The following is a 25,230-nucleotide window of genomic DNA, read 5'->3' as shown; positions in this document are numbered from 1 at the left end:
TTCAAGAGCTTTTTGCATTGACATTTCATGAGATTCTTGTTTTTGCATGTTTCAAATACTTGTTGATCACCTGTCAGTTAGCCACCATGGTGGGCACTGTTCAGTTACATCTCTCCTTTAAATTTCCATGGACAAAGTTTAATTTTCTGTCGCTTGTTTTGCTTCTGTTTCTGGCAGCAAAAATAGATGTCTACAGCAGAGGATTTTTCTCTTGCTGGAAAGACACTAGACTCTAGGACAGTGATCGGCTCTGCCAAAGTGCATGTAAGCAAAAAAATGCTATTTAACAGTAACAGTGGTACATTGAATGTCCTGCTGACAGTCTTTGAACTGGCTGCCACTGTAACTGCAAACGAAGGCAGTTCTACATCTTCATAAAAGTAAAAAATATGCTTCATGACATAAGATCTATTTGATGGCTATTTGAGGTTTCATTGGCTGACCCACAGATTGTCTGATTTGTGCGTCACTGCATGCAGAGACAGAAAAAGTTCTGTCCTGTAAAATGTACAATATTAGCTAAATAGTGAGATTCAGTCAAATGACTCGCAGTTTTGTAAAGGGCTGCTGATCCCACTGAGAATCAACACCTCAGTGTACATGAAACTGCGTCTCTGCAGGGATGGAAATGGATTGCGTTACTTTGCAGCTCCGTCTTTATCAGCCTGAGTCTCTGTATGAATTGGCCTGGGTGTAACTTTGGTCCAGTCCTCAGAAGACGATGTCATGCCAGTCTCTTGCCCATCGGCACACAGGACACCTGCTTGTTGGCATGGCGACATGTGAGCCTCTGGGACGAGCAAAGGGGCATCTGTTCGGCAGACAGAGGGGCTGAACGGGTTGCCCTTAGCGACAGGCTTCTGAGCAGGACTTGGCATCTGCACATAGACATTGGATAAATGAGGAGGGTTTTCACAGTGTGATTTGGACATGATTTGCCCCGTTACAGGCCTGTTGTTATGTAACACACACTGGCTATGTAGTTCATACGATCTGAAATTTTAGTTCTTTGCACATTTCATTTTAAATTATATTCTTCACTTATTTTTTTTTTTGTAAAATCCATCTTTGTACAGAAGTTCTAAGGTATCCAAGATTATTCTTCTACTGTTAAATCGATGGTGTTTGTCACCCTGCTAACTCACATAAAAGAATTTAATTAATACAAATTTAATGAAGCATTTTAGTGCGATGTGATGGTTCAAATTCTGCTTCTTCCACCCTGCTGAGCAAAATTTTAGTCATATACACACTAGGGGTATTTTTTAGAAACGATCACACTACTGTAAAAGGTGTTGAATACAGCAACATCTGTCTGAAAACATCTGTATCCGTATTGGACAGTATGTTGTGTATTTGCCGTGAAGAGATTCTCGATCTGCGTCCGACTCTTCTCGCCTCTCGTCATCTCTTCTTGTTTGAACTCTTCCATCCCTGCCTTGCCATCTGTTCCCTCATCATGTTCCTGTTACTTGTAGCATCTTCTTATTATAGCAGCCTTTAATGTTACAGAGCACATCATCTTTATTTTAGAATGAAACAAGTACAAAATGTTAATAAATATGATCAGTTACTAGTGATTTGGTGCAGGTTAATTCTCATGCCATGATACAGAGTGGGACTTGTAACACTTGGGTTGCATGTTTTATTAAACGGTGTCACGTTTTTGAAACCACTGCGCAGTGGATAATCTGGCAGACATTATTATTACAATATTAACATTCTCCTGCATTATTACAATAATGATTTGCATGTCATTCTCCATTGCAACGTCATTTTTCAGGACAAATTTATACACATTTGTCACCAGTTTCAGTAAATAAAAAACGCATTTTAATGGAGTTAAAGTCCATCAGAATATGAATGAATATTTACCCTGATTGTCAGGTTTGAAGGTGTGTCACCTGCAGTCTTCTCCTTTTTTTAACCTTCACTAAATGCTTAAGCAGCATTTTATTCTCATTTCAGTCCCTGGGAATACATTTTCTCAGAGTGAGTTTAATATCTTTTTTTGCATTATGTGCCACAATGATGGATTATCTTGATTGTAGATCCGAGCGTTGACAAGGGAGGGGTGGGGGGGTTTGGAGCAGGATAAACCGTCTTTCGGTGGCGTTTGTCCAACTTCACAGACCTATTGACGCAGGACAATAAATCTTCTGAATGCATATTTAACAGTGAATCAATGTACACTGTAGCTTGAAGGTTAACCTGTTTTTTTGTTCAAATTTGTTATTCAAATGCAGCCTGCCTGATATGGCATCCTTTGTCCATTCACAGCACTTACACTTGGCTCACTGATTGTGAGTCAATGTAAAAAGGAATTAAAACAACATTATGACCTTAAATAAAATGGGGTTTCCGTCTTAATGCATCTCTTTAAACAGAATAGATGTGTTTAGTTCTTACAATAACGTCTAAAGACCAAGGATCAGCTGATACTCTGAGACAGACTGCAGAAGTTGATCTCAAACCTCTGTACTCCATCCTACATCTAAAGCCTCTCTATGCACTGTAACACTGAGGAGGGCCTCCTCTTGTGTCCAACATCATTATTATTTGAAAACTGTCTGAAGAAAACAAAGACTGCAGACCTAAAGACAATGTCCAAAAAATAATTAATTTGTATAAGAACCCAGACCAAGTGAGACAGCCAAGGCCGCTTGCAGTAAAAGACTTCAAAGAAAATGAAAATGCATTTTTATTGCCCAGTAGGCTGAAATAAGGTACAAAAAGATCTAATTAATTATTGTATAGAAAAAGAGGGCAGCTTGTGGATTTAGCTCTGCACTCCTATAACACTGACTCAAAGTGGACTGTTTTTTGTTTCTGTTTTTCTGATTGACATTTTGTGAATACATAGGAATATAAATATCATACAAGGAGTAAGAGACAACATAAACAGATATAACCAACACAGCCTCGCAGAAATACATGAAATGGACACAACCTCCTAATGCATTATGTTCTGGCAACACGAAAACAATTACAAATGGTTGCAGTTTTGTGAAACTTTTGCAGTTTCATCAGGTTTAGGGAAAGAAAAATACTTGACTTGAAATACTTGGTTTTGAGAACAAAAACGTACTTGATAAGTTCAGGAAAAAGATCATGGTTTTCGTTAAAATAGTACGGGATGCAAGTGACATAAATGTACTGATATAAAATATTTTTTGTTGCCACGTAAAGTCCGTCAAGTCACGTAGCTACATTGACTTTTGGTTTCAGATGGGACACGAACAGTGGTCTCCCGGTTGAAAGTTTATGTTTGTTTGACCAATGCACCACCCCAAAGATCCAAAGATCTTCATTGACTTTGCAAAGGCATTGTTTTTGTGTTGGCAGTTGGTAATTTTCACACATTTTGTGCCCACCTTGTTAAGACTTGACTTCATGTATTTCTGAGACTGGGCTGATGCAACTTTTTAAAGAGAGGTCTAAGACACTAGCAAAAAAGACTAGCAAAAAAATGTAAATAAAACAAGTGAAAAGCACGAGTAAAATCGGAGTAGAGAAGAAAATGTGTTGTAATTCAGACCAAGTCAGCAAAAGCCTGTGTGCGTGTATGTACACGGAAGGAAGTTAAGCCATGGGTTTGTCTTCAAGGGCCATTATTGTGGCCCAGAAATCTTTCCCATTTAAAATACCTCCATCATATCCTGCCCAGCAGAGAGAGGGATACCAGTTCACAAGTCGCCACCTTACCAGGCAGATTATGCCAGTCTGTGATTGACGGTGCATCAGCTGACTTCCATTGTTGGACAAGCACTCTCCCACCCAACATGATAGTGATTCCATTCAGCATAGATAGAGGAAATTGTGTCTTACAGGGTGGACAACAAAAATAAACAAATGCCAAAGGGGACTTCCTGACCAACAATTCTCTGCATACAATCACAAACTGACCTCCAAATGTCCTGTACTTTAGAGTAATCCCAAAGGACATGAGATAATGTACCCTCAGCAGGGCACTTCCAGCACCTGGGGTCATTTTTAACCTTAGCCCTACACAATCTAGTACATTCTGCTCGTAATCTTAAAGTAAGTTAACGTAGTGTGACTATCACATGACATGCACTTTGTATTACGTAGGATGCTGACCCATTTTTTTCTGTCAATGTTGATCTGTTTTCCGTTCAGATTTAAGGGAACTGTTAGTACTAGATTTCTGTGATAGCATAAAGTGATGCTTTATGACCCTTACTGTAAAAGAGTTCTCTGCATTTTGGGGGGCATTTTAAAAGTTGATTTTAGCAAACCATGAATTTGCACATACTGGCAGTATTGTTATTTGTGCAACTTTTAAATATGGCCTGTAAGTGGTTGAAGGATACGACGTCCTGCTCTAAAGCTCATGAGCACTGTAACAATCCTCAGTACCCATTTTTGTCCAGTAGAAGGAGGATTTACCAGTCATAGTGGACTGTTAAAAATGCATCAAACTTCATGCAGCAAAAACAGAAGTATCATCTTTTTTTATTCCATGCATTCTTCTTCTTTGTCGAAACTCACTACCTACATTACCAACAATGCAACTCGACTTCTGACAGTTCACTTAATGAGTCGGAAATGTTATCCTTGTAGCAGCTAATGTAGCCTCGAGCCACTAGCCTCAAGCAGAGATAAGGAGCAGGTTAAAGAAGTCTGGTAGCAAACAGCTCATTGTGTTTGTAATGGAGGAATATACTTTTTAAAGTAAAAGTAAAATGGATAATAAAAAAATCCATAAACTGACACTTGACTTTCAATTTTTAATTCAAGCCTGCAGGCAATTCAGACTTGCCAATTAATGGAAGCTGCAACATCTGTTGGAAATACACACAGGGTATCCAAACTCCACATGGAAAGGCCTGAGCTGATAATGCGCCCTAAACTAAAGCCCTGTCTACATGGATACGGATATTTTTGAAAATGGATTTTTCCCCGTCTTTTTAGAAAATAATTCTGTCCACATGACCTTCCTTTTACAAAATACCTGAGTTCACACTAGAGCACAAAAACAACCCCTAACGCTCGCCAGCGGCAGCTGTCTTCAGCAGTCTTTATGTACAGGCCAATGTTACGTCTTTCAAAACATCTGCTGGAGATCTCATTTCTGGTTCAGCTTTAATATAAGGATAAAGGAGCTCACTCAAAAACATGAGTGATGCTCTGGACATTTCAAAAGTTTTACTTCTACTCTTTCCGGTCCTCGTCAGGGATGGACATAGCACACAACTCCATTACTTGAGTTAAAGAATATATACAAGTGAAAGATGCTGAGTCAAATTCTTACTTCTTACTTCTTAACAAAACATAGCAAACTGGTACTCCGTCATTGTTGTTGATGTTTCTAGGTTATGCTCTTTCCACAAAGCAACAACAGGCATGTCATTGTTTCCCAGATGCTCTGTTTTACATATCCACACAGATAAACAGCAACCAGAGTTTTGAATAGTCTGCATCTGAGAAGACATGTCAAAAAGTCTCTAATTTAGTGTCCTAGAACTCCTTTGTATGTTGACAAGTGGCCAAAACGAAGAGGAAAATATCATTTTACAAAAATATGCGCATGCATACACAGGACCTAAAAGATAAACACTTAAAAAATGTAATTGCCAAAACTGTTGACACAAGATATACAAAATATCTGTGGGATGAGGATGCAACATCAAGTACAAGAAACCTTTTTATTTTAGACGGAGTGCACATGCTGTGGAGGTGACTCAAGGTAAAAGCCATTTTCTCTTATTGATTTCCCTTTTTTTATTTAAACCAAACAGAGGTAGATAAACATGCAGAAAAAGGCACATCAGAGTTTCGAGTCTCTGAGAGGTTACAGCTCAATGTGTCCCAAACATTTAGTCAATTCAGTGTGCGCTGTTAGCTCTAAATGATCCACATTCACAATTTCAATATTCCTGGCGGATTTCTACGCCGTGTAGTGCCATGTGTCAACAAATCTCTTAAAGAGGAGTGTATTTTTCTTGATGCTCAGGGGGGCTTGTTGCAAGATGAATTCGTGTTTGATGCTGGAGAACAAATTCAGGGTTCACTGATTGGAGGCAACAAGAGGCTGAATTTATACATTTCTATTCAAATCAGGTGCATAAAGTTTCATCTGTCTAATGCAAAACTGCCTGGTGGTGTCACAGTCCTTATTGCTACCGTTCTATCAGCATACATGACACCATAAATGGTGCTGTAAACAATGATGAGTATAATAATTCAGTCTGATACAGCAATTACACACTTATAAACTAAACTGATACTCCACTTTGAACTGGAGTAACTGCTCCACGAGCACAAGAGCATCTTGTCTTGGGATTATGAGCCCCTCTTCTGTTAACAAGATGCTGTGGCTACAAACCAGAGCTGCTAATGACTTAAAGAGCATATCAGCTATGGCTCGTTTGCTGAACAGACCGCTTGGAGTTTCTACTTTAATTAGGGATTGGCTAAAACACAGCTCCCTGTGGTCTTGACACATTACCAATAATCATGCGCTCTAGTCTATTAGTGCTTGAAACAACTCCACGAGGACCGCAGGTAATCCCATAGCTGTCCAATAATGTAATGCACTAGAGTAATGTTTTCTGATGATATCTGTAAGGGATGCGTTTACCTGCACTTCACTATCAGTGAATGCAGGTATATTGACCGAGTTCTGTGTAGAGGTCACAAGTTCACCTTCATTCCTGAGCAGACATTCAGATTGTTACACAGAGAAAGAAACCAGCAGTCACAGCCTCTCTCAATCAAGCCCTGATCAAGCACAAAGGTAGATCTGACTCTAAATAATACATGACTTGCCTTATACACTCCCCACTGGGACACTGAAAAGAGGGTGCAGGTTCAAACATCTTTCCTCATCTTCAAACGTCCTGCCTTCATCTTAGCTGCTGCCAGATTTTCTGACACTGCTTAGACCTGGAAATATCAGAAAGGAATGACTGTTAAAGGGAGGATGCCGCTCATTTCAGCGCATGTTTGTCCTTGTCCTGAAAGACTCCTTGATTTAAAGACCATTCAGTGATATCCAAATCAAGACTGGAGAGGGGAAGAGGGAGAGTGGACAACCTAGCTGTTCGGGATAGTTTTAGGGCAGTGGTTCTAAACTCGTACAGCCATGGGGTCCAGATTTCTCCTTAGTCATTAGTTCAAGGTCAACACAGTTTAATGTATTCAGTGTCATACTTGCATTTGACCATGTCATTGAGTTAGTTTGCTGTCTCTATCAAGTAGCTCATTAATTCTACAGCAAGAAACAGCACTTCAAAATAAAGGCTCTATGCCAGAAATTCACTGTACGTTAAGACAAAGTGTGTTTTTTACAAACTTGACGAGTTTGTGAGTCACTTGTGGTCCATTCAGAATGGACCCACAACCTTCTTTTGGACAGTGACCCACCAGTTGGGAACCCCCATTTTAGGGACATGGTCACATTTTCAAGTTCATAGTTATTTTGATGCAAAAGGCCAACAGAGGGCCACCAAGGCAATATCCCACTGTTATTTTAACTTTGCAGTATGGTTGAGCCCCAATGAATGCTGGGTTATTGTAGGCCATCAGGAGCAGTGATATTTCAGGGAGCCCCTAGGAGACAGGAAATCTCATTCAAAATGAGCATGAGTTTACTCAAGAGAATGTCTTGCTGGTTATTCAGTTTATCTAGACATGAATGAAATTTTTTTAACAAGAATAAAATCCCTTTCACACATTCAGTCAATTCCTCATTGACCAGGGGACCATGAATGCCAAATCTTGTGTCTATCCATCAAGCAGAGATAGTTGAGACAGGATAAGTGCCACTGCTGGTGGCGTACTGTAAGATGAAAAGTGAGATATTCACCAAAGTCATATGGATTCATCCTCTGGGAACCATGAATGTCTGTACAGAATTTATTGGCAATTCATCCAGTAGTTGATGGGATATTTTAGTCTGGAGCAAAGTAGTGGAATGTCAGTCTGGCATTGCATTACATTGCATATCATTTTAACTGATAAATATTTAATACATCTGTTTTTAGCAGCCTTTAATGAATACATTTTTTGATAAACTCTAGACCACACAGCTTACATTATATGTCCCTAGCTCTACAGAAGACGTGCGTCAAGGGGCTGCTGCTTTTTCAGAGGTGCCTGTAATAACAGCAGGAGATTGGTGGATAATTATGAATATGGAGTAAACTGAGTTACAATAATGCACATGCAGTGCCGTACTGGTAAATTTTCATATGAGCTGTAGTTTAACTTTTGATAACAAATGTAATGTTTGTTCAGCTTTCTTAAAATCACAACATCTCAGCTCCTAATAGCAAATGCTGTAGTAGGTGGTCATCTATCTTAGAATGTGGATAATAATCCAGAAACTTGCTTAACTTTTTTTAGAGAGGCTGAAGAAATTCTGAAAGGTATACTTTTCAGGAATTGTAGTTACAATAGTAACAATAGTTAGTCCACGATTGTCATAGCTTCCTCTTGAATGTGTGCTGCTTACGGTCTGGCACCTGAACCGACCACACCTGCTCACTGTGTCCAGGAACGTCCCAAACACAGCAAAATAAGAAGACAATATGGGCAGAGGCCTGAGTCTCTGCAGAAAAATACAATGCCACACACTTTTAGTAAGTCATACGTGATGATTGATGGGGTTTACTTTTTGTATAAGTCTGTTTTTAGGAAAATCTTGAATAGTATATACGACCTTTAATGAGGTTCCATTAAGTTACAGTAGCTACTTGAATGGTGGCTAACCTGAAGGTGGCATCAGGACTTGGCTCTCTGTTCTTCTCTTGTCAATGTCACTCTGTATGCCTTTTATGCAGAGCTATTAGGTGATCTTACTGAGTACAGAGTTAAAACTAACTTTAAGCTGTAGTGAATAATTATCTCAGCTCTTTCGCGGAGTGATTTTGCAAAGAATGCAAAATGCTAATTGAGCTTTATATGTGAACTTGTCCGAGTCCTGGTCATTTGATTAGTACAAAACAATATTCCCCCTGTCTTTGACTGGGCGTGCAGACACAAGCACAGAAGGCTGGCTGCTCAGTAGGAGTCACAGAGCTGCCGCTCTTTGGCTGGTGATAAAGATTCAGCCTGTTCCTTTAGCTCCAAGTGTAGTCATGTGTATAATTGCTCTGGGACTGGAAATGCACCATGTGTGAATATAAAGGAAGGGCCATTTAATAGGAAACACTGTCCAAACAACATAGCTTCAGTTTGTCTAAATGTCCCATGTCACAGAGAAGCTGAGGATGGAAGGAGGTTCATGATAGCAGCATGAGCAGTGAGAGTGACGGGCGTTAACAGGGAAGGACAAGGAACTAGATAAAAAGGGATGGAGGGCTGCTAATCAACGCAGACTGTTATAACAAAATAAACAAACAAAAAAAATCACATTTTTCAATATCAGAAACACACTGGGCATCTTTACATGCACACCAACATTCCACTGTTATTCCAAATATATGAATTTGATGCAGGTTATGTAAACAGCATAGTCTGTTTAGATTTCTTTTTCTGAATTTAGATTCAATTTACTTTCCGATCAAGACAAGCTGGATATGCTGATATTAGTCTGGTTTTAATAGCATTGCTTGGACATGTACACCCATCAGCCAGAACATTAAAACCACTGACAGATGAAGTGAATAACTTTGATTATTTTGTTCCAGTGCATTGTTCTGCTGGGAAACCTTTGGTTCTGGCTTCATGTGGATACCGCCGGACATGTTCCACCCACTCAAACACCGTTGCAGACCAAGTACCCCCCCTCATGGCAACAGGATAATGCACCATGCCACACTACAAAACTGTTTAGAAATGGCCTGTGGAGCGTGACAAAAAGATCAAGGTGTCGACCTGGCTTCTAATTTTCCCAGGTCCCAATCTGCTCAAGGATTCTCGTGATGTGCCGGTACCTTAGATGTACCCCTAATCCAAGGTGGAGCCTCCTTTGATCGGACTTGGCTCTGACCTGTCGAGGCATGGACACAGGATCTCTGGGAGTGTCCTGCGGTTTCTTGCACCAGCGCGTTGGCGGAAGATACATTTAGTCCAGTGGGGGCCATTCCTGAGCGATGTTTGCAGTGTGGCTTGGTGCATTATCCTGCTGGGGGGCCGCTGCTATTTGGGAGTACTGTTGCCATGAGGCGGGGTACTTGGTCTGCAACGGTTTGGAATATGCGTTTCAATCAGGTTTTTTACCACAGTTTGAGACACGTCACATGTGGTCAGCTTTGTGTGTTTTTATAGAGACATTGTACACAAACCAGCTAGCTAATTTTTTTCGGATTTTTGCCTCTACTAAATAGGACAGGATGAGTGTGATTGAGGGAGAGAGGGGACAACAAGCAGCAAAAGGCCACAGGTCGGAATCGAACCTGCAGCCAATGCGGCAAGGACATAGCCTTAGTACGTGGGATGCATGCTTTGCTAGGCAAGCTACTGGGTGCCCCAACTAGCTAACACTTTGCAAGGCTGAGGGTGAGACCCATGCTCAAAGGAAAAACCCATATTTCTGGTCAGATTGAGAAACACACCTACTTTATACATTAAGAAAGATTTTAATATCAACAGGTTTTTGGATATATGCAGATATCGCAATGCTGACCTTTTTAAGAAGGTGGCTTAAAGAATGAAAGCAGGAGGCTGTGCTCGCATGGTCCAACATGTCCACCACCGATAAGAAAACTTTGGAAAAATCCTAATATGATGCAAAGACACAAAATGAAAAGCGGTTCTAGCTGTTCCATCCATTGAGGGTCGCAGGGGGGCTGGAGCCTATCCCAGCTGACACTGGGCGAGGGGCGAGGTACACCCTGGACAGGTCACCAGACTATCACAGGTCTGACACATAGAGACAGACAACCATTCACACTCACATTCACACCTACGTACAATTTAGAGTCACCAATTAACCTGCATGTCTTTGGACTGTGGGAGGAAGCCGAATGAGTATTTTGTATGGTGATTGTTTTATGTTTGCCCAAATTGGACAGGAGGTTGGAATTGAAATATTCACTTTGGTGAACAGTAATTTAACTCATTGTTCCGGACGGCATTTTAACCATTGTAAAACTACAGGATGTTGCTTGTAATAGACATTCAACAGGACAAGCCTAAAGAGATCTGACATTGCAACAGCCTATTTGATGAGCCTTTGCAGGGTCTTGCACTCGTGATGCCTTTTTTTGTTTCTGTTGTCATATTCGTTCCCACGAAGGCTTTATGTGTCGGCTCTGCGTTATGCACCACCTGCAATATAAGGGCTGCCTTAAGTTACTAACAGGCACGTTAGCTGTTGAGATGTGCTTCTCAATATTATAATAATAAGCAAAGAAATATTGATCTAAATTGTATTTTCTGAATTGCCTTTGTTTCATAATATATTATATTAGTTTCACATGCATGAAATGTCCCAAAATCATCACTTTAAACGTGCTGCCTAAAGTATTTGAGCAACACATGGTTATTATAGCATTTACAGTTTCGGGCAATATAAAAATCAAAATATTGATTATAGCATCTTTAAGTGAAAAACTTGGTCCTTTGTGAAATGTGGGGATGTGTATGTGTGCGTATAATTCATGGGTACAACTCGTTCTAAAACTGGTTCAGTATTGAGGGAGGCGGATGCAACCGGAGCCGCGAAATGAGCTAAAAAGGTAACGGGGGCAAATGCGTCCTGTATAAGCTTGCGCATTAAAAGTGCTTTTTTTTCGCCACTGACCAGTTCAGATCGCCAGTGCTATGAGTGGAGTCAGCTGTCAGTCAGTGTTGGAGCAGAGAGGGGGAGGGCTGCCCCGCTGGGTACTGTAAGTGAGTATGTGTGTATGAAGTGTGTGTGTTACGCTAGAAGAGTCAGAGTCAGAGGACGGAGTCTTTTACGTGCTACCCCCTGGAGTGTTATCAGAGTTTTTGGAGTGCTCAAATAAACAGGCCTTTTTCCTGAACACAAGAACAGGATGTCGCGCAACACCCCGTACAGCTTTCACAGGCTGCCTTTGTCGGACGTTGAGATGCTGAAGTTGTGGCTAGTTGTGCTACAAATGGATGATAACACTCCTGTCCAGACACTGCGCCTTGCAGACCATCGGGTCTGCAGTGCTCACTTCTCCCAAGATGACTACTGCCAGCCGAAAAAGAGAAGACATCCAATCCCGAAACACCTCTTCCTCAAGAAAACAGCTGTCCCACGAGTAGAGAGAGCTACAGACACAGTGGAGCAAAGCTCGTGACATCACACAGCCCAGAGGTAAGGGAAAGGCTAGTATGCTATTTACAGAGATAACACTGGCGATCTGAACTGGTCAGTGGCGAAAAAACACACACTTCATACACACATACTCACTTACAGTACCCAGCGGGGCAGCCCTCCCCCTCTCTGCTCCAACACTGACTGACAGCTGACTCCACTCATAGCACTCATAGCACTGGCGATCTGAACTGGTCAGTGGCGAAAAAAAGCACTTTTAATGCGCAAACTTACACGGGACGTATTTGCCCCCGTTACCGTTTTAGCTCGTTTCACGGCTCCGGTTGCATCCACCTCCCTCAATACTGAACCAATTTTAGAACAAGTTGCACCCATGAATCATACGCACACATACACATGGGGAATAGGGCCCAGGTTGAAAAATACCGAAGTTGTCCTTTAACTAGAGTAATTCAGCTGTCTTTTGGCCTTTAAAATATTTCAAATAAAAGTGCAGTACTGACAGTAGGTGGCAAGACACCAGAACTTAGCAACCAGAAGATGCTCTATAGCAGAGAACAATAAAACAACCAGCAGCCAGGCACACAAACATAAACTGAACGGAGCTCATACATCCACTTGGCATCAATCACAATGAGAGCACATCATCACAATAATGAAAAACATTTAATGTAAGCTTGTACTTGAAGAACTGAGGGAAGAGGCGCACCATTTCTGTAATGAGGTGCTGACTTGCATGCAGACATCAAAGAAAGGAGCAAAGAGCCGCTTACTCATAACTCAGTCTTTGTCCTGAGGAAGGCGGTGTACCGATATGTTGATCTCTAACACTTCAAATAAAGAAGATTGCATTTGAGTTATGAGCGAGCTTCTTCCTGAAGATAAACAATAAAGAAAAGGCAGACAAGAAGCTGCTGAGAGAAGAAAGACAACATTGCCAACAGATAGATGGGGGTTGGGGAAATGAGTGGGTTATGGGGGTATGCGTTTGAGTGACTGGGCTAAATGCAAATGTCTCATTGATCGTTTGGCCGAGGCAAGCAGAGACCCTGCTCCTATTGATCAACTCAAGGCCAAGGGCAGGATGAGCCTGACAACTCAGACACTGACCTCTGCTGCCTTGACCTTGGCCTAAAGCCAGAAAACTGCCCTCCATTGTGTGACCTCAGGCCTGCACGGGGGGATGTGACCTGTGCTGTGCCGCAACAAACTGTCCCCGTCAAAGGAGCATCTCTGGAGAGCTCGAGAGAAAGGAGGAGGTTAAAATGTGCAAAAGGTTTCACTTGAATGGGACTTCACCTGGGAGGTGTGACCACAGTGTGAGAGCTGAAAAAGGGCACAAAAAAAGAGGAGAGGCAATGTCTTCTACACATGTAGGAAGCAGCTGTAAGGTTACGAGCAGCTCAGTGATATTGATCTTGTAATTTAATTACATGAGCATGCATTAAACACACATACACAAGCACAGACACAGTGATGGATCACGGCATCAGGCAGCTTTCTTTGTGTTAACATACCACACAGGAAGATCCTTCAAATGTGCAGACTATTGCCCAGATTTCACTCAGGCTGTGATACTGTTGGATGTCTGCTGGAGTTTTCCTTATCTGAATTGAGGTCTTAAGGATAAAGGGTGTCCTATAAATGTTTGATTTGTGATAGACAGAGGTATGATGTACCGTGTCTGTGTCATTTCCAAAGTCTCACTAGTTGTTTCTATTGATTGAAGCCCTGCAAGGAACTTTGTAAAGTTGATTAAGACTTTATGCTCACCTACAGACAAGTTCATAAACACAGCTGAATTTAATTGCAATTGCTGTCATTCCTTTTGTACAACATTATTTCAGAATCACTGCTGTACACAATAGAAAACAGCACTTGATTTGTCACTTGTTTGTGTCATATTCTCTACTATATATATGGGATGTTGCCACTTGATCGTTTTAGCTTAACATGTATGTCTGGATCTTGATTATTTTCTATGTCTATTACTGAGTAAAGATAACCAAAGCACTCTGAGTTCTAATCTGGTGATTCACTCAGATCTTTATATAGTGGACCAAATTATATGGAAGCCCATTTCTGCCAATTCACTTGAAAAAGAGAAATAATGAGTTAGTGTCTCAAAATGATAAGAAACCTTCAGTCATTAGTTTGAGAGCTTCTCATTATTATTTTAAGATATTGATTAATTTGAGAAAAATTTCTCATTATTTTGAGATACTAACTCATTTTGAGATAATTAAAGAGGTAACAGATAGGATTAGTTTTTTTTTTTTAGCTTGGCGCTACCTGGAGTCAGTGGTGTTGCATCGCACTGTCGCAACGACCAAATTGACCCTGGGGATCAGAGATAATCAATAAAATGTAGGCTGTAAAGCCACCAGTATACCTCTATAGAATGAGAAGGTGTGTGGACACTCTACTAAATAAATGAGTAAAGAGACTGAGCAACAATTATCAGATTTGTCTGAAGAAAAAACAAATAGTAATGCAAATAATTATACCAGAATGCACAGTACCAGCACAACTCACAGTAAATTATACCAATATGTACAGTATCAGTACAAACAACAGAAGACACAGTGGAATTATACCAATATGAGCATGTAAACAGTCCTGATTCTAGAATAAACGGTACCGTATGGAAACGATGCGGCCGGTTGGAACTCAAATTGAATGGGAAACAAAGTCCAGTGTTGACTTAGCTGGGCGTAACTTAGCTGGGCGATGTCCGTCGATAGCTGCCTCCGTGAGAAGAGAACAGATGGAAGGGAGGGGGGTATTACTGTCCGAGGGCTGCCGTAGAATGGCAACAAGGATGTCAGCCAACCAACACTCGCTACCCAGTCCCTGGTTGCGGCGATTTGCAATGCTGGCCAGCCACTACTAGCAGCCAGTACAGTACAGTCCCCTCTTGTCTAGCTAACATTTAGCTGTGTTACTTACTGATCCATTAGAAAGAAAGCTAGCTGGTCATCGGTTTTGAAGCCTCTGTGGTTACGGAGCTCCCTCCATCTCTTGAATGCCTGACTGAGGTTTACTCTTGTTTTTCCTCTTCTTTTATCACTCTCCTTTTTGCTCTTTTTTGCCTCCTCAGACAGAGGAGCTCGTTTCTTTCGCTAGGCCGTTTTTCACTTATCTCCAAACTTTATCCGTCTGCCATTGTGCTCGTGACTCAACTATCTCATGCCCAACTCCTCATAAGGACCAGCTCCAGTCCCTGATTGACTGACCGACCAGTTTGGCAATACATGATGCATTTCCTGCCATAAAGCAGATTTTTTCCGCAAAATTTCGCCCCCAGTGGCAGAAGCTTATTGCAAAGATTGCAAAGCCATTAAGTAACCTATGTAAACGCTGATAGTCTGATTTTACTGTGGCCACTACCCTGTGCAACCTACAGTATTTTCATAATGATATATTTAGGAAAAGATGCTGTCTGTTGCCTCTTTAAGATGGTAAGTCATTATTCTGACACAAGAAAGTCATTTTTGATTAAGTGTCTCACTATTAGAGATAAGTAAGGCATTATTTCAAGAGAAGTTTCTCCTACATTCTACAATGACTTATAGGTTATTTTTTCTGGTACATCACATTGGCAGAATTAGACTTCCACAATTTCCCACTCTGAATTCAGACACAAAAAAATGGCGTAAGGATACAGCCCAGTGACTGTGTTACTGTTACTGTGCCTGGCTTAGAAATAGTCCTCCACATATGTTTTTAGACATGATTTTTAGTACTGTTTAAACAAATAAGATTCTGCATGTTATTTAATGAACTTTAGAGGTGCTGGTAGGCAGATTTTGTTAATTTTGGGACAGAACCAAGCTACCTGTATCCCCCTGTTTCAAGTCTTTGCACTAAGCTAAGCTAAGCTAAGCTAAGCTAACAGTCTGCTGGTGGTATCTTTATATTAAATGTACAGACATGAGAGTGCTATTAATTCTTATCTAACTCTCTGCAAGAAAGTGCATAAACATATTTAATAATATGTCAACCTGTTCCTTTAATTCTGGTTGGAACTGAAGTGTGGTGATATTTACAGGGGTCACATGAGCCCAACAGACATCCTTTTCCCCACTGGTCATGGCGAGGTAGTACCAGACTCAGCCAGACACAATCAATAGACCTCCAGGTTAAAGGTAAGAGGTCATGGCCATGGAATGTCTGTGTATGTGTGTGTGTGTGTGTGTGTGTGTGTGTGTGTTAGGGTTAGGGTTGTCGAATCAGGTGACCAAAGACGAGGATAGTTTTTGTACCTCAGTTTGACAAATATCTGTTTTACAGAAATGTGTTTCTCTTATAGACATGATGAAACAATGACTGTGTGTTTGTGTTATAGTGTGTGTGTGTGTGTGTGTGTGTGTGTGTTTGTAGGGTTTAGGGCGTGTTATTGATCACCACCACCACCCACCTTGGCCAATTGGAGGGAACACCTGAGCCTCTTGTAAATCAGTAATGTCATTAACAGTGGACAAATCAGCAAGGAAAAAATAGATGATAATCACATTACAACAGGAAATTTATTTCAGTTAGTGAAATTATACACTAACAGTCTGCTCTTTGATTATGCTGAGGCTCCCTGCGTGTGGTTAAAGGCAATAATGACTGAAGCAATTAACTCAACTGATCTTTTCAGTAACACCTGCAGCACAGGGGGCTCAATCACATTTTTTTTTTTTATTTCCGAGCACAACAAGGAACAATTTCCATACCACTAATTGTCTTGTTATATGGTCCTGGTGTGTTCAAGCCTTCGTACTGTAAGTTCACAGCCCTGTCCCATCTCCAGTCATTCCACATTGTGTGCTTATTGCCTTTATCAATCTACTGGAGCCCGGAACAAAGACCTTCGTGTTCAAACAGCAATTACTCTCTCATCTCCTGAGGCATCAGCACAGGCCTAATTGGATTTAAATGAACCCCCAAATTTCCCTTTGTTACAGCAAATAATATGCAAGGCTTTTTAATTAAGATCCGATACAAGCCCACGTGGAGGGTCTGCAGTTGCTTTCATGTCCTGCTCTTCAAATAGAGGCTGGAGCTCGCCTGGCGGACAGTTCAGTGCAGAGTTTGGCACAGCGGGAGGTTGCATGTGTTGGGTGTGTGTGTGTGTGTGTGTGTGTGTGTTTAGGTGGTTGTTGTCTATCAAGAGAGGTGGATCAGTTAATTAAAAGAGCTCTAATGTGATTGATCAACTTCTTTTAGAACTGTGAAGACAAGTTGCTCTGTGTCGCACCTCAACTTTGCATTGTAGCATAAAAAAAACATGTTTGAAGTGTATATTCAGGATATGAGACAAAGAACTAAATTGTAATCTTTGAATTTGGCTTTTAAGTCAGAAAATGTCACTTACAGAATCTGTGTTATTTAAACTGGACATATTGGATGTTGTTTTTATTGTTGACTGTGTAACCCGCCCTGTAATAATGCAGTGCTGAAGAGAAATTACAACCAAAATGGTACAAAAAATGCTTGATTTACAGATTTTCTTTTATTTATTTTGGGCAATGGTTTGGGTCATATGTCTGGAGGAACTTTACGGTTACAGCAGAGTTTGCAGTGACTGAAGACAGCTTTGGATTTCAGTTGCCAATGGTGTCTGCTATGACTAAACAGATATTGAAGGATAAGGCTAGTGTCATTACATATATGTTTTATTTTCCCATGAAAAGATTAAAAGCCCATTTGAAGAAGTCTTAAGATGTAAAAATGTTATTTTACTAAAATGGCTCCATAATGTGTAAAAACAGGTATTTAGTCACCACTCCCTAATATCTCACATAAACATATCTGACGCTGGAGTCAAGACGCAAAACTCTATGTTCCACTGTTAAGATAAACATTTAAAATGTGCAGTGCCCAGTGGCTTAGTGGCTAGAGCAGGCATCCCACATGCAAATGCAGTGGCACCCTTCACACTTGCCAAATGCACCCTTTGGTGTCTCTGTGAGAGGCAACAGGCTTTCAGTTAACTCTAGTGTAATCACATTTGTGGCAATATTTGACGCTCAGAGCAACTGATGTAGTATAAAGAGTCATAAAGTCTGTTTAGGGTGGGAGGGAGGTGGATGGATGAGTCAAACCAACACACACTTTGACCCAGGACACCGCTATTTTGTGTCCTGCATGAAACCAAAAGTCAGTGCTTAAACAAGCTAGTGCTGTTTTAATGTAATGAAACTTAATTAACTTCTGTCCGTCACATACTGATGTCACTTACATGATGCATCTACATCTTGCCACCTACTTATTTTAACCCAAAACATGTCTAAACCTAACCACAGCCGTTAGACAACTTTAACCACGTGTTGGGAGTTTCACTCAGGAGACATCTCTGAGTCACCTACAGACGTGAAAGGATGCTTCCCAAAGAGATGCTAAAGGGTGCCTTTGGCGTTGGTATCACACACCGAAAGGCATGAGAAAGCATCAATATGTGAAGATCTGTGATGAAAACGTATCACTGAGCAACATTATTATTGACTGGAGTTGCGTCTGTGGCCACCTGACAAGTGTAGGTCCAGCATTCCCTTTATCTTTTTGCTCTGTTTTGGTCTACACCAACTCCTTGATAAAAAAAATTAAGCTACTTTGTGGCTAAATGTTTGTGTCTTCACCAGCTAGTTGCTAACTTTGTCTGTCTGTTGTTTGATGCTGAGTAAGAAGCATGCAGTAGGTTAAGCAGACCTTCTTTTTGCTGCCTGCTGCTGCAGGAAATAACACTGATGAGAGGAGTGACAGTGAAACAAAATAGTAAAATTGAGGGCAGAAAACCAAAGAATGAGCTGAAAGATGCTATGAAGCTCTGTTGAGCGTAGGGGAGCTGCAGCGTTAGGTGATAATTTTCTGGGCTTGTCATTGTCCAAGTAATCATGTGATCCATTGTTAAAAAACAGAATTGATTATAGCTGCTTTAAAGCATTAAATGATAGCGAATACATCCCATCTACATCTACAGTCTCCACAGTGTATCTCATGAAGGTATCCGTGTCTCTGTCTTTCTTGGAAATGGGCAGAAAAGTGTTTTGTCCAGCCTGCATGTGTACCTCAGGCATAATTTAAAGTTGTGACATGTGTTTAACAGATGCTCAGGCAGACAAAGAATCCTTTGCCTTTGGCATAAGCGTGCAGACAGAGTAAAATGTGCCGAGTCTGGCAGCGGAGGTGTCAGCCATAGCACTTGGACTCTACACGACAGTGATCATTTTCTGCTTCAAAAGTGATTAGACTGCAACTAAAGAATGTCCTCTCAATGGATCGCCATTGTCAGGGGGGATATGATTGATTGATTGATCTGCTGCTCATGTCCTCTCAGAGTATGCAGCTAAAACACAGCGGCTGGAACAGGAAGTCATCAGTCAGCCAGTCTGTGTCATGAATCATTCAACCTTTGACTTCATTACTTTGTTGAGTCAGCTTTGGCCAATCACAGCAAAAGACTCAAGAGAGGGCAAACGGGACACTTTGTACGGAATTTGTAATGACGTTTTGAGATTTTTCTTTTTTTATTTTTAAGGTGTGATCTCCGGTTTTATTGCTGTAAGACCACCCAAAGTTCACTAAACCCATCACGCTAAATGTATGGATTGAATTCCCCCTTACCTCAGTGAATTAGCAGAGGAAATAATGACGGATGATTGAAGAGCAGAAATTTTTTTTTTTTTTTTTTGTTTGTTTTTTTCCCTGATACCAGAATCGTCTTTCTCAGTAACTGTGCACACAGTTTAGGTCATTTCCATTACCTCAGCTGAGACTTTGGAAGATAATGATAAAGTGCCAAATGGAATACATATTCACACTCCACTTTCCTGATGTGTGATCCTCCCTTTCATTGAGAAAAAAGAGGAAATATTAAGTTAAGCTAAGAAAATATTAGCCAGCCAGCATGCAGTAAGCAGTGCTGAAAATTGCAGTCTTTCTACATGGCGCAGTTACTTCATTATATGTGCAAGCAAATTTATATTCACAGTTCAAGCCTGTGTTAACATTATAGATTTGAAGAGCAAAGCCAATTACAAGCATTGCTGTATAATCACGGACCATGGCTGTGTGCGTATGAGTGTTTGTGGTGAAAAAGACGGAGCTTTAGTTTCGTGGCACAGAGGAGGAGAGAGTGGAGTTCCAGCTGAAACTGTGTATTGAGAGGCTGATCAAGAGTGAATGGAGCTGTGAGACGTTCAGTACTTCACATTTCTCTCTCTTTTCAAGTCCGGAGAATTTGGCTCTTATTCCGTAAGGTGAAGTCGAACAGTTCCATGTGGTTTGTGAGTGAATTAATCATGATGATTAATTGGCTTTCAAGTTAAATATCCAGTGAGCGATGTCAGGCTGCCAGACATCAGGGCTAAATTGACAGGCCTTTAAGGAGAAGCAGATTGATTTACACAGCAGCTAATGAATCCCCCTCCACCCAGAAGGGGAGGAAAGGTAAACAAGTCCTTTCTTTTCCTTCGTCCCATCTGCCTTGTTCAAGTACACATTGCTCTCTCTATTGAACTCTAACCTGGTTTTGAGACTCTGAGGCTCTTAACAAATTCCCCCTTTTCTACTGCTTTCCACTGCGATAACACAACGGCTAGAACAAACACATTGTCAGTGTTAAAGCTTCACTATGCATGTATATACTATGTATTTACATCAGTTGCATAGTCCTTAGAAATTATTCCCATGCAGTATGTGTATGGTTGCTTGGTTCACCACTTTTAAACTGGTATTGGATGGATTGCCATTGCACTTTGTGTAGACAATCATTATCCCGAGAGGGTGAATCTGTCTGACTTTGGTTATCCTCTGACTTTTTCTCTACCACCAAACGCAGGCCAAAGTTCCATCATCTTCCAACGTCATTATTCATGGTTTTCGGGCAATGAATGGTAAATATTTTGGTGAACTGCTGATGTTTTCTGTAGCGCCACCTTTAGGCTGACATTAGTGGTTTTTGGTGAAATATCTTGGGGGGGGCGGACGTGACGGTATGCTAATGACAGTGAAGGCAACGAAAAGTCCAATAGGGCAAGGGGGAGTGGTGGTAGATGAGTCCAACAAACACCGACTTTCACCCAGGAGAGCAACGTTCGCATCCTGTTAGATTATAAAGCCAAACCCTGTTCTTTTTTCCTAAACCAAACCACGTGTTTTTGCTGCCTAAACCTAACCACGTGTGTTAGTTGTAGAGGCAAATTAACGTCAATTCAAGGTGTTGTACGGATGTTGTGCATTTATTTTGAAAGAGACTGTATGTAAATGGTAAATTTCCTGTGAAAACGGAAGTGTACATGTGTAACAGGAAGAACTTGACACAGCGTCCCAGAACGTCAACAGACAACGCACCCAGGGTACCATTGACGTTGTATCTAGATGTGGAAAGTCCACGACCAAACGTCGATATGTGACGTGGTCTGAGTGAGAATGTGTTGAACCAAGTGGTTTTTGTGCCTAAATATAACCACACGTTGACCACAGTGTACATATCCAGTAACATATCTGTGGTTTGCAGAAATATACAATGCCAGCGTTTATTGTGACAGTTGGGTTGGCCAAAAACTAACAACATTCCCGTTCAGCACATTTCATGCTGATTAACAAATGGTTGTCATGGTAAGCGTTATACCTGCTTAACGAAAGCATGTTAGCGATGTCACTGTGAGCATCTGAGTTCACCAGCTTTACATTGTCGCTAGCATGTCAGTAGACTCTTAAGTCTTTTGCACACCAAGTCGGTATTTTTGTCAGAAATTGTTGCACCTTTAAAAATAAATACGACCTCATGATATGTCAATCACATTTGCGGACTGACTTTAAGAAGAAGTCTGATTTTCTGGTTTTAGCTTCCTTTAACAGGTCAGATAGTAATATTCAGGTGAATAATGACGATGATGAGGAGGAGGATGTGGACCGCACAAAGGCAGAGAGAGTGACAGTGTGGAGAGGACAGGTCAGCCCTTTCAGGTAGCTGTGTTGCCAAATAAAAGACACACAGGAAGAATGGTGACAGCCAGGGAGGTAACTCTAGTGGAGAGAAGCAATTTCAGATGACGGATTTAAAAAAACGCATACAGAAAAAAAACTGGACTTGGTGTGCAAATTCCTTTAGTCTTGTTAAACTAATGGCTCTGGTTCATATTAAACCTGTTTTTTATTTTCAGTTCACTACCCTGAAATCTCTGTAATGTCCCATATCTTCTAAGGATTACTATCCTCAGGAGCCAGAAGGTTTTTGACCGAGTCAAATGCAACATTTTGAGGAAGAATAGCTGATTCACCCACAGGAGAAACATTTCTTAAGAGTTTAAGTTGAGCATGAGTCTTTGTGACTTTATGAGGCAAATGTTATGAACAACTGTACAACACACCCGCTGTGCTTTGCATTTTGATGCACTTGTATCACCAGTGTACTGATGATACAGTAGCAGTCACAGTAGACGTATATAAACATATTTGAATGCTTCATAATGTGTGTATACATGTCTCTTAAGCTGCCCTCATCAATAATTCATCTGGAGATTATCAGCATGTAGATCTGCAGCTGGAGAACATGATGGAGCTGCAGCAGCGTCTGAGAATCAGAGCCTGTCAGGTGTCTGATGAGGCGAATAACTGTCAAAGAATAACCATGGAGAATCTGATTTGTGACAGAAAAGCTAAAACACAAAAAACTCTCGGAGAAGATACTGTTATTAACGTTTTTGGGTAACAAAATAATGTGAGATTTACATAGATTTTTGCATGTTATATGGTCTAAACTGTGCTGAGAACCAGGAACGTAGCTGTGTTTCCAGGGACACAGAATGCCCAGCGGTCTCTTACATGTACAGAGACAAACTCAAGAGTACTTGTTAAAGCCCTGTAATTAACCGGTATGTGTACAAATTGCAATTAAGTAGTTCAGACTGTAGATTTCCATTAATTAATTAACAATATCTTGAAGTATATTAGATTAACTCTTATTGACATTGCACAGGTACAGGCACTGAGACAATGAAATGCAGTTTAGCATCCAACCAGAATAGCACAACACAGTAAATTACAGTTATGTGCAGAGTAAATACAGAATAAGATAGAGAATAAAAAGAATGCGGAACAGAAAGAGGTAGAAATACTCAAGATATGACCCTAGAAAGAGCATTTTGCACACATCCAAGGGTCAGTATTTTGTTGTCTAAAGCCCTATTCAGACGGGACTAGTATTAAATGGGCCCCTGTAGTAATTTGTAATACTTGCAGAGGTTGTCTGTGATCTTAATCTTGTGCAAAGCTGCCATGTCTGTAATTTGTCAAGTAAAAATTTACTTGCAAATTACCTACCATATTTTGCCAAACACAGATGTCATGTGATAATAGTCCAGTACAAATCTGCATCTTGGTGATTTGGGTTCAAATTTAGGTTTTTGGGTTTTTTTTGTTCTCTCCTTAGCTCTTTTCTGCCTCTTTCCTACATGAAAATTATGAAGGCTGTGATGGCAAAGTAAAATCAAAGTTCTGCCTGCATTTTGGGTGCAAACTCAGGAGGCTTCTCTTGCTACACAGCACAGAGACCCACCCCACAGACCAAATTAAACTGACCCAGGGGAAAAATTGCTGCTCATAAAAGTCATTTTTTGTCTCAACAGAAATGAATCTGCTTCTTATTTAGAGATTTTAAATTAGGATCTGTTTCTCATAATCCCCTAAAATACAGGCTTCACTTATCTGGTGCGAATGTGGAACACAAATCACAGGCATGGGGGATAATTTCTACATTACTTGAGGTGCCCTGGTAATACTAGTCCGGTGTGAATAGGACATCATTGTTATGTACATGGAGGTTTAATCGCTATGAAGAGAAAAGTTTTACTTGGTTTAAACTGCATTGGTTGGAGATTTAGTTACGCAAAGAAGACATGATCAGTGTTAGTAAGATGTAATTTTATGGTCTTTAAAATATATGGCCCCCCCAAAAAAACAAAAAAACAAAACAAAACAAAATATAACACAAAACAAAGGATATCTTTACAAGGATACCTTTAAATTAAATAGATTTCATAGTTTCTGGAAGCTTACTTCCAGCTCTGTATTCTAAAGAGACATCGTGGCAGAGCTGAAAAAGCTGCAGCTGGACACCAACCCAGTCAGGTGTAGCAGTGGTGAAAATAAGAGAAAGGCTCCACATCAGTGCTGATAGATGTTTTGTATCAACTCATTAAACAGTTAAGCAGCGAGACATGCTCATACAACAACATCCCAGACTGCAGGAGGACGAGGGTTGGGTCTCGCAGTGAGGACAGACTCACTTACCGTAATCTGATGTGTGTATATTTACCGTACATCTCAGGAAAACAGCTCCAAAAAGTTGGAAGCGGTGCTGAAGCATGTGGACAGAAGGATATTAGAAGTTGGAGGCTTTGAAGTTCCAGAAGGAAATAATTGTTACCCATCAGACAAAGATCTCTTCTAAGTTTGACAACCATCAGTGGAAAGTAACTTTTGGTCTTCTTTAACAAAACAAAGCAACAACAAAACGTTGTGATGTAACAAGGAGCTCTAAATGTTCAGACAGTATTTCTTTCCCAATCATTTCAGATTTACCTATTGTCATCTCCTGCAAAGCTTTTGACCATCTTTGCATTTGTCACAGTCTGTGTTGAAATGATTTCTGAAAGATTTGCTTGTAGGTATTAAAACAATCTGTGCAGACAGTGCCAGTTGAGTCTAGTCAATTTTTTTATTTTTTTTATGAGTAACGTTAGAAGAGTTGTTTTGTTCTGTTGGGTTCTATTGTGCACTTTTGTTTTTCTTCTTTTGTTCTCGTTGAACCACATAGTTAACTTTCTCACTTTGGCAACAGTTTTCATGAGAGGGAAGAGTGCTTTTTGTTTATTTGACTTGCCATTTGGAATATACTCATATATACCACCAACCAGGTCAGGTCAGACTCTGGTCAGTGCATGGCTGGATTAACCTGCTATAAGGGCCCAGGGCGAAAATGTGTCTCTAGGCCCCTTTTAACCATCCATTCCTCCAACCTTCTGTGCAATGTGTGCACT

The 25,230-nt window shown here is 40.7% G+C and overlaps 1 protein-coding gene across 3 annotated transcripts in view; it reads left to right on the top strand.

Annotated features, from left to right (window-relative positions):
- Nucleotides 1-25,230, top strand: part of gpr45 (G protein-coupled receptor 45) — a 67,637-nt gene that overhangs the window by 9,777 nt on the left and 32,630 nt on the right. For all 3 annotated transcript variants that reach the window (XM_049594548.1, XM_049594550.1, XM_049594549.1), the window contains one exon: nt 16,251-16,347. The gene's annotated coding sequence lies outside the window, so the exon portion shown is untranslated. The remainder of the gene's footprint in view (nt 1-16,250; nt 16,348-25,230) is intronic.

This window comes from Epinephelus fuscoguttatus, linkage group LG13 (genome assembly GCF_011397635.1).
Source record: "Epinephelus fuscoguttatus linkage group LG13, E.fuscoguttatus.final_Chr_v1".
In the NCBI taxonomy this organism is placed as follows: domain Eukaryota; kingdom Metazoa; phylum Chordata; class Actinopteri; order Perciformes; family Serranidae; genus Epinephelus; species Epinephelus fuscoguttatus.
This window is presented reverse-complemented; position numbering and strand designations above follow the sequence as displayed.